Source organism: Triturus cristatus, chromosome 3_2 (assembly GCF_964204655.1).
Source record: "Triturus cristatus chromosome 3_2, aTriCri1.1, whole genome shotgun sequence".
NCBI lineage: Eukaryota > Metazoa > Chordata > Amphibia > Caudata > Salamandridae > Triturus > Triturus cristatus.
In genome coordinates, this window is record NC_140584.1 from 191473149 (window position 1) to 191482575 (window position 9427).

At 44.1% G+C, this 9427-nt stretch overlaps 1 long non-coding RNA gene across 1 annotated transcript; it reads left to right on the forward strand.

Annotated features, from left to right (window-relative positions):
- The first annotated feature begins 313 nt into the window (after positions 1–313).
- Positions 314–3454, forward strand: LOC146856987 (uncharacterized). Its single transcript, XR_014979520.1, has 3 exons — positions 314–593; positions 2035–2145; positions 3092–3454. It is a non-coding gene; the product is annotated as an uncharacterized LOC146856987 (long non-coding RNA).
- The last annotated feature ends 5973 nt before the right edge of the window (positions 3455–9427 follow it).

Consider the following 9427-nt stretch of genomic DNA (forward strand, 5'->3'; position numbering starts at 1 on the left):
CTGCTAGTACGCCAGTCTTTAGAACCTTTCTAGTTTGTTCAATGAGTGGAGGTAGGCTTTGCAGTTACTTAGCAGTAGCAGATGAGCATCAATCAAACCAAAATTGTGTATATACAAAAAATGTAGTCATGTTAATGTGTCCTCCATGATTGGATCATACACATTGTTGAGGAATACAGTCGAAATGCATACTTAATGTACAATTGGCATGCCTGGAATAGGTGGGCTAGGTTGGGTGGTAGGTTGTACTAATACTTAGGCTTACTTGTAACTTAGTTTTCTGGAATCAGAATGGAAGAATGGATTACTGTTGATAAATAGTAACTTAAGTAGTCGAACTGCGAATCCCCCGATATTACATGTTGACCAGATGAGATCGGTCAATGTAGTTATTGCAATTGTTTACATTAGTGTTTTTTGACCGTTGTTGAAAAAAATTGTATTTGCTTAAGTTGACACCATCCATCAATGTTTGTCTTTCTTATATCTTTCCTGTTCATCAGCACCCAGGGGCAGACGGGCAGGGACTGGGCAGTCGGCGGGACAGGAACACCACGAGGAGGACACCGCTGAGGGCTCCTCTGCTGGCCCCAGTAAGTCTTCTTGTTTTTAATAATATTTCTTATTCCATAACTTTTACTGCCCCATTTCTCCCGAACTATAGTGTGTTTCCAAATGCTATTTTTTACCACCAATTATCCTTCGATCTGTACGGTTTCAAAAAGCTTATCCCTGCCTCCGCTATGATGACTGAGTACTACTACATACTATCAGTCTGTCTGTCTGTACTGTAGTAGCTAGTCTTGCCCAGTGCCACTCTTTGTGAAAGGTTGTAATATAAAACTCATATTCACCAGTAGCTCGTACAATCCGTTGGGTCGTTGTCTTGTACTACTTTTTACTCTTGTTGATGTTTAGGCTTTGAAAATTCACAGCAACAGCCCTACCAGATTTCTTAATATTTTGATATGATACCCTATAGGACATACAACTGTTGTAGGGATCTTGCACATACATTTGCACCAGAAAATAGGATGTTGGTGATGGTAGGTTGGACCTTCCTTGCACACCTCAATCAGAAATTCCGCACCCACCACAATTCCACTGCTTGACTATAGTACTGTCTTGTCATACCTATTAGGTCTCGGAACCCTCCCCCCAAGACAACCAACAAGTAGACAACCCAGAACATTAACACACCCAACCTCTGTCGTGGAAGCAATTCACATGCACACCCTTACTTTAATTTGCTCAATCGTGTAAGTTAGTCCACTCCACACCAAATACCACAAAGTCTATGTAAGTTTAAAATTTTTATTTCAATTTGAGAAGGTCTGTACACTGTTATCTTAGCAGCACCAACCGGCAAATCAATAACATTAAAACAAAATACATTGTTACACTAATACAGTTGGGAATTAAATCATGATAACTGAAGTGGTGGAAGGCAGCACCACCATCCCATAGCAATTTAGTTTATATACATTTATAAATGAAGATGTGAGTGAAGGGACCCCTCACCTCAGAAGAACCTAGTACTGGTAGTTGGTGCATCGTTCAGAAGCTCTGGTTCGTAGAAGCGAATCTTGCGTCTGTAATGCGAAAAAAGGAAATGGTGTGCGTTAGTATATTGCAACTTGCAAGCATTTCTCAGCCGTGCCAAAAAGTGTAGCATCTATGGATAAGCAATATGGACTAACAGTAACAGTAGTACACCAGTTCTTCCTAAAAAAGTGGCTTGTTAATGTTTGTTGACCGCCTGTACGCAGCGCGTAGACTAGACAGTAGCAGTGTGAGGCAGGTCATGTGGGCTCAAAGGTGTCTTAAGAAGCTGCAAGGTAAAGGTAACGTCACATGTGCATGGCTAGGGCTAATCAAGCAAATGCTACAATGATCATATAACTTAGTGTCTACTCTACTACTACCTGATTTGTACTAGTGATTTATGTTAGTATTAACTCATTTTTCAACCTTGCTACTGATCAATAGGGGGGAGGTGTATATGTTGCCTAATAAATGTGTAATGTTTTCTAGGCGCACTACCGACCACCATTGCTGGGGCCAGCGAAGGCGACGCAGAGGGCGAGGATGCGGCAGTTGCAGATAGCAACGGAGGGGGAGTGGCAGCACCAGTGGCAGGCGGTGGTAAGTTAGATTCATAATCTTTAACTATTGTTGAACTTGACAGCACACTCACTGCAAAGGTGTACTGTATGTATATGTATACTGTAAAGTTGTGAATTAGGGCCCCATTAGGATGGTGGGCGTATTGCCCCCGCCGGGCTGGCTGGAATTCACTGCCGTCACAGCAGGGGCAAACCTCCCGCCATCCCTGTAGAAAATATTCAGACATGTCTAGGCGGAAAAGGGTTCAATATGGCGGTGGTGTCTCTCTCACCACACCGGCAGCCATATAATCTGCATTTTGGAATGCCTTTGCGTGGCGGCATTACCGTCCGCCACGGAAAGGCATGCACACATTGCAGAGTATGCTTGGGGGCCCCCATGGAGGGTACCTACCGATGCTATGGTACCCCCCGACTTTCAAAGCAAAACGTGACAGGCTCCGTGCGAGGCCCGTCATGTTGTGCTTGGAAAAGCAGCACAACATTTTAGCATTGCTTTCAGCGTCACTGTGCCGGGCGCATCATCCTAATTAATTGTCCCCACGGGACCCCCACCCTTTTTAGCAGTCGGATGGCGGGCGGACAAAGTCCGCCCGCTATCCGATGTCGTAAGTAAGTATGAGTTCTTGGGGACGTTTGAAGAGTGAACTAGAAGACTAGAATTCCCTTTAATTGGTATAGGACTAGGAGCCAGAGTATTGAGTAACCAATGGCCTCATCTATCTGATTTCAACTCCGCTTTGAAAGTTTTATGGAGAAGAGCACCTGGTGCACTGTTCAACTAAAAAGTGTAAGACAGGTGGAAGGAAGAAGGACGGGCGACATTTAAAATGTTATGTACTACTGTGCTTTATTTTATAGTGCTACTCTACCATGCCACTATGTGTATAAATAATTACCTTGTCCTACTGTTTTATTAAGACTATATTTTACAATTGTCTTGTTTTTTTCTTTTTGATACACAGCTACTCCGAAAATCAACCGGAAGGAGTTGGCCGCCAAGGCACGGCGCCGGAAGCTGGAGGCAATCCAGCAGGAATACCGGCGGCTGGTGGTCCTAGCCGAGGAGGAGGAGGAGAGTGCAGCAGCAATTGAAGCCTCCTCCAGTGCCCCGGGCCCCAGCCACCGCCCTCCAGCGGTACGGCGCCACCGTCTGGCGGCTGCCCGCCGCCACCGTGCCATCTCCGGTGCCCCCCCCCCACTGTGGTTGCAACTGCCGCGGCCTTAGACGCCGCGTCGCCCATTTAGAGGACCAGATTCGTGTCCTCCTCCAGTCCCGCCCCACCAGTTAGTCCCTGTCACTGCCCCTTTTTTAATTCCTGTTTGTTTCCTCACTCGTTTGGGCGTTCTCTATTTCTATGGACAGTCGTTGGGGTTAGGGAGGGGGGTGGGTCAGCTTTTGTGGGTTTAGTTTATTTGTTAGGGTCAATTAAATATATTTTTCTATGTTACATGCAATGTTGTTAATGTTTTGTAGGTGGGGTAACTGTTTTACATCACACTGTTTCTTTGCTGGTGCATGGCCGCCCATAGCGTGTGTTTGATTTCAATAATTTGCTGACTGTATAAGACACAAACAGATAGATGCGACACACCTCACTCATTGACTGGTCCTACTATGCATTCTTTGGAGTGGTGTTTGAAACTGACATCATTGACAACATGTCCATTATTGATTCTGCCTCCCCCAAACTTCTCTCTTACCGGTGCTTGATGTTTATGTCCAACTGTGGCACAGCACTGGCTGCATGGTGAAGATGGTTTCCTTTTTCATACATGCCATGATTGGGGTGGTGGTGGTAGTATAGTAGTAGTATACACTGGCAGGGTAGCAGCATTTCCAAAAAAAGAAAAGGAGATAGTCAATCGCCTTTGAGAGACTGTTAGAGGAGTAGTTGAATGAAGTACATCACAGAATTTACCGAGCAACAATTATATGCTCAAATATTTGACAAAAAAAATGAATGCTGGATATTATGAGGATAGCCTACTAGACAGAGTTACAAACTATAGTTTTGTCGACTTGGCTATGCCTACAGTCTAACAGTTAGTGCTGTATATGAGGAATGACAACAAACAAATCAAATCAATGCCGGCAATTCATGCTGAGGTATATGTTCCTTTGTTAAATAAAATAACCTGTGAAATATCCTACTCATGGGTGGGCAAGCAGAAGAAGATCATCGCTCTGCATTGAAATTGAAGTAGTGTTGCTTTCACCACATCCGCCCCAGCAAGTGTGTGATTAAGTATTGGTGTACATTTAATTTAGTTACACCTCGACAATAAGTCACACAGCCCGGGGGAAGAGGGTTAGGGTCCGTTGATTGGATGGGAAGGGGGATTTTGGGAAAGGTTTGACATAGAAAAACAGTATGCATACATAGACAAACAAACGACAATCATTGAAGACTACCATACCATATCCATTCCATATGTTAAGGTATAAAAAAGGAAATGCATGCATGATGAGACCCGGATTACATACACTTCTATTTCTTGTTCTGTTCCGGCCTTAAAACTTTAACAGATAGCAAATAGAAATTTTAAATATTGGTAGTGAAGAATCGTAAACACAGAGCAAACGTAATGATGATTGATAATAACAACTCCAAGAACACACTGTTGTAAAGAATGTATACAAGATATTAATCAAATTATTTAAAAGAAGTGAAAAGTGGATACTGTTACTGTGTTATCCTGGTCAAAAATGTGGACTGGTTTTTTGCATCTCGGCATTCCTCTTGCTCCTCTCGTCCATCAATCTTGGGTGTGTCGCCTCACCACTCGCCACTGCCCGGCTGGAATAAAAAGGTGATTGATTGGTAAGGTAATTAATATGCATTGTAATGTTTTACAAAGTTTTGGACAAGGCCCGGCCTGTAATTTTAGATTGAAAACCAAAGGGGATATTCAGAAAGAAAGTGAAAACAAATGCACAAGTGATGGTGTAGTGCAACAAGAACACTTTCCGAGGTGGCATGTATGCATATGCATCATCTCTACTGTAGTCTGTTTCCAGCATAGACCTTCAACAGTAACAGGAGAGATCAGGCCCACAGTGCTTACCATTAGCACATCCTACGTTAACACTTTAGAGTCCTTTTTTTTTTTCTCTCAAAGAGTTGGACAAACGCAAAGCACATTATCCATTCCAGACATAGCATTTTACAGTTAAAGTTAGTAAAATCAATGCACTGCAGTCATCCCACCGCTACACTCTATTCAACTTCTACACAGACATTTGGGTGTGCTGTGGTTGTGGTTCACGTGTTTACCTTTAGGCTTTTCCGTTTTATGCCACTCATGAAACATCCTCCTGACTTCATCATCAGCTCTGATACTTCTACTGACTGAAGATCGGCCTGCAGTACAAGTGTAATTTTTAGAACACAACAAGAGTAGAAATATAAATATTACTGACTTGAGTCATTCTTTATTGTGTACAGAAAGATAGATTAACACTAGTACACTTTGACATCATTCACTTTGTGCACAACAAACAACGCAAACACAAAGATCAATAGCTCAGAGTCAGGTGTCCAATGCATGCCATTAATTATCATCATTTATTACCTGTTACTTCTCATCTTAAGTTAACGGGCCGTCTCTTTCGCCATCATCATGACGGACGGTGCTGTTTAAGTCACAGTCATTTGCATTGCGCAGCAGATTGAGTGAGTCCCCTTCCTGTATTGAATTAAAAGCAATGTATCACCAAGATGCAGGAGAAGTACACATTTCTTGTTTGCCAGAAGAGGAAAATTAGTAATTACTAGTGTGTTCTGTAGAAAGTTGATTAGTGGCAGTGCACAATTACATCAATTCATGCGAAACACACCACAAAATCTACATCATTCAGTCTGCTATTCTGCGGCCAATGCATGGCATCAATCATTACCTGTTGCATCTCATCTCGTTAACGCTGCAGGCCGTCTCTTTCGCCATCATCATGATGGACGGTGCTGTTAAGTCACAGTCATTTGCATTGCGCAGATTGAGTGAGTGCCCTTCCTGTATTGAATTAAAAGCAATGTATCACCAAGATGCAGGAGAGAAGTACACATTTCTTGTTTGCCAGAAGAGGAAAATTAGTAATTACTAGTGTGTTCTGTAGAAAGTTGATTATTGGCAGTGCACAATTACATCAATTCATTCATGCGCAACACACACAACAAAATCTACATCACTCAGTCTGCTTTTCTGCGGACAATGCATGGCATCAATCATTACCTGTTGCATCTTATTTTCAGTTAATGGCCAGTCTCTCTCGGCTCTGAAGGAGGATAGCTATAGAAGTCATCAGATTCATGGTCCACTTGTTTTGGAAGGACGAGGAAAGTTTGAATTTGTTGTTACCATCATCCAATCATCATTCATGAGGGAAATGGAATTGACCAGGAGATGCAGTATGATCGAGCGGAGGAGCTGGATTCTGAGGACTGTAGTGTCAAATGGCAGACACCTGAAACTTGTATCTTAAATTAGAAGATTAGAAGACGGTGATAATGCATTGGTTGCGATTCACAAGTTTATAACCGGAACAACAGACACAAACAAAGGGGGAAAAAAGGGAGGAAGACAGTAAGTGCGAGCCTAATTGTCAGGGAAGTATAGCTCGTCCTCAAACTCTGGGGGATCGTCCAGTAGTAGGTAATCATCTGACACAATACTTCCGTCACCTGAGCCGCTGTCCTCATCTTCCTCTGTTGATTCATGCATTGTGTAATTCGGTGGTATGAAGTGCTGATTCATTTTGATCATTGTTAACCTCTCCACGTTTTTGGGAGATAGACTGGTCCTTCTCAAGGTTACAATGGAACCAGCAGCACTGAAAACACGTTCGGAAGAGACACTTGCGACAGGGCAAGCCAGATAGCTTATTGCCAGCCTGCTGAGCTGTGGCCATTCAGACCTTTTCCTATACCAATACTGCACTGGGTTTTGATCAACGTACACCTCTGTTGGGTCGTCCAGATAGGCCTGGACCATCCGCTCAATGTTCAGGGTTGCTGCTGGTAAGCTTTTGTGCTGTTTTTTCTGTGCATCAGCACTGTGCTTACGGCCCATCTTTACATACCAATCTGATAATGATTGTACTCGGCTGAATGATCCAGTTATTGTTTTTGTAGTCGATGGTGATGGTGAGTGTTGCGATTGTGAGCCAACCGCACTGCCCTCAGCCGACGAAGTTGCACTTGATTCTGCATGGCCTGCTTCAGTATCAGTACTTGTTGTGGGTTGATGTGGCGGGCTTTTAATTAGCAGCCCTTCGTTTTCAAACTTGATGGCTGCTTCAGCTATACAACTTTTGTAGCGGGCAACATCAGTGTCGGAAAAAGAAAGGAATAGTCCTAATTTTGCACGTGGATCCAGAATTGTGGCACAAATGTAATGGTCTTGTGACAAAATTTTATTTTGTATCCTTACATTTTCTGATAAGCGCCTGGATAAGCTCTCCACCAAGTCATGGGCTTGCCTTCTGTCCTCTACACCTTTGTAGGATTCAGACACATTATTCAGCTCATGCTCTAGCATTTGCAACAATGGGATCGCTTGGCCCATTGTACAGTCCTCCTTGCTGACTTCACGTGTGAAGACCTCAAAAGGAGACAGCATCTCAGTCAGGCATTGAATTAGGGTCCATTGCTCCCTCTGAAGGGTCATGCCTTTAACACTAGCATCACTGCTTCTGTACCAGACATAATCATTGAGTGACCTGTGCTGTTCGTACAGACGATCAAGCATGTAATACGTTGAGTTCCAACGTGTTGCCACCTCCTGGATGAGTGCCTTGACTGGCACCCTACGCTCACGTTGGAGGATCCTCAGCTGCTTCCGAGCTTTAAAAGAATGGCTGAAATGAGTGCATATTCTTCGGCAGATGGACAGTAAATTGCTTACTATGGGTTCTTTTTTCAGAAAGTCTTGCACTATAATGTTTATGCAGTGTGCCAAACACGGAACCCTGAAATAGGAACCAAGTTCCATGGCCTTAAGTACATTACTGCCATTGTCTGTGGCAACAAAACCAATACCAAGCCCTCTGGGCTGCAGCCATTCCAAAACCTTGGTGCGAAACTCTTCTAAAATGTTTTCAGCCGTATGAGATTTCTCCATGGCGAACATGGCTACAGTTGCATGTTTCCGAGTACCTTCAAAAATCGCAGCTGTGTCAACAACACCTCGTGCAGATAGTTGATCTTTAACCCCCACAAAAGAGATCCAGTGTGCAGTGATACACATGTAATCTGTGGCTTGGCAACTGGTCCACATGTCTGTTGTCAGGTGGATATTGTGCACAGCACTCTTCTGCAAAGCTTGTCCAACCAATTCCAGCACATCATGATGTAGTGCCGGAACAGCAATTCTTGCGAAATAGGACCGGCTTGGAACTTTCCATTTCGGGCAGATGGCAGACACAAATTCAAGGAAACCCACCCCTTCCACAAATGAAAAAGGAAGAAGGTCCAGCGCTAACATTTTAGCCAGCTTCGCATTGTACAATCGTGCCGTTGGGTGGTTGCGTTGGAACTGCCCCTCCAACCTAAACATGCTGTCAATGGTAGGCTGGCTTACTTTCCTTAGTGGTGCCATTAACCCACTAAGGCTCAACGACACAGATTGTCTCATTGAGGTACTCGCCGCCGGTCGCCTTGGTGTCTCACCCACACTCTGAGTATGGCTCTTACTGCGGTGCCACTCTGATGTTACTGAGGAGGATGTGGGCGTTACCACTGCAGTGACTGCACTACTGGAGACAGGGCTAGAAATGCCTCCCTGTTCTTCACCTGCCACCACAATAATATCGCTCCCTGATTCCTGACCAACTTCAAAGGGTTTAGTTTTCCTACTTTCTTTTAACTTAAGTAGGTGATCCTCCCACACAATAGTGTGGTGTATTCTGAGATGACTTGCTTGTCCTCCGGTACCATAGTTTGTACCAAGCTTACCACGCCGAACACCTTGCCGACAAATTGCGCATATAGCAATGTTCTCCTCCTTGGCGCTAACAGAAAAGAAGTCCCAAACTGGGGAGGAGAACTTTCTGGCACTGCTGGATGTGCCACTTTCAACACCAGATGAACTTGAGGGGGTCCTTGAAAATATGTGACCCTGTCCACCTACACTGTGACTTTTACTACCACTTCCTACTGAGGTGGTTGAGCTGGATGTAGGTCCCTGCCGGGCCTTGGAAAATATGGCAGCTGGAGGTAGTGGTGGTGTAACCTGTGTTGGTGAGATCCGTGCTGCATCCCACTCAGTAGCAGCCTTTCTGGATAGGGTTAGAATGTCGGTCT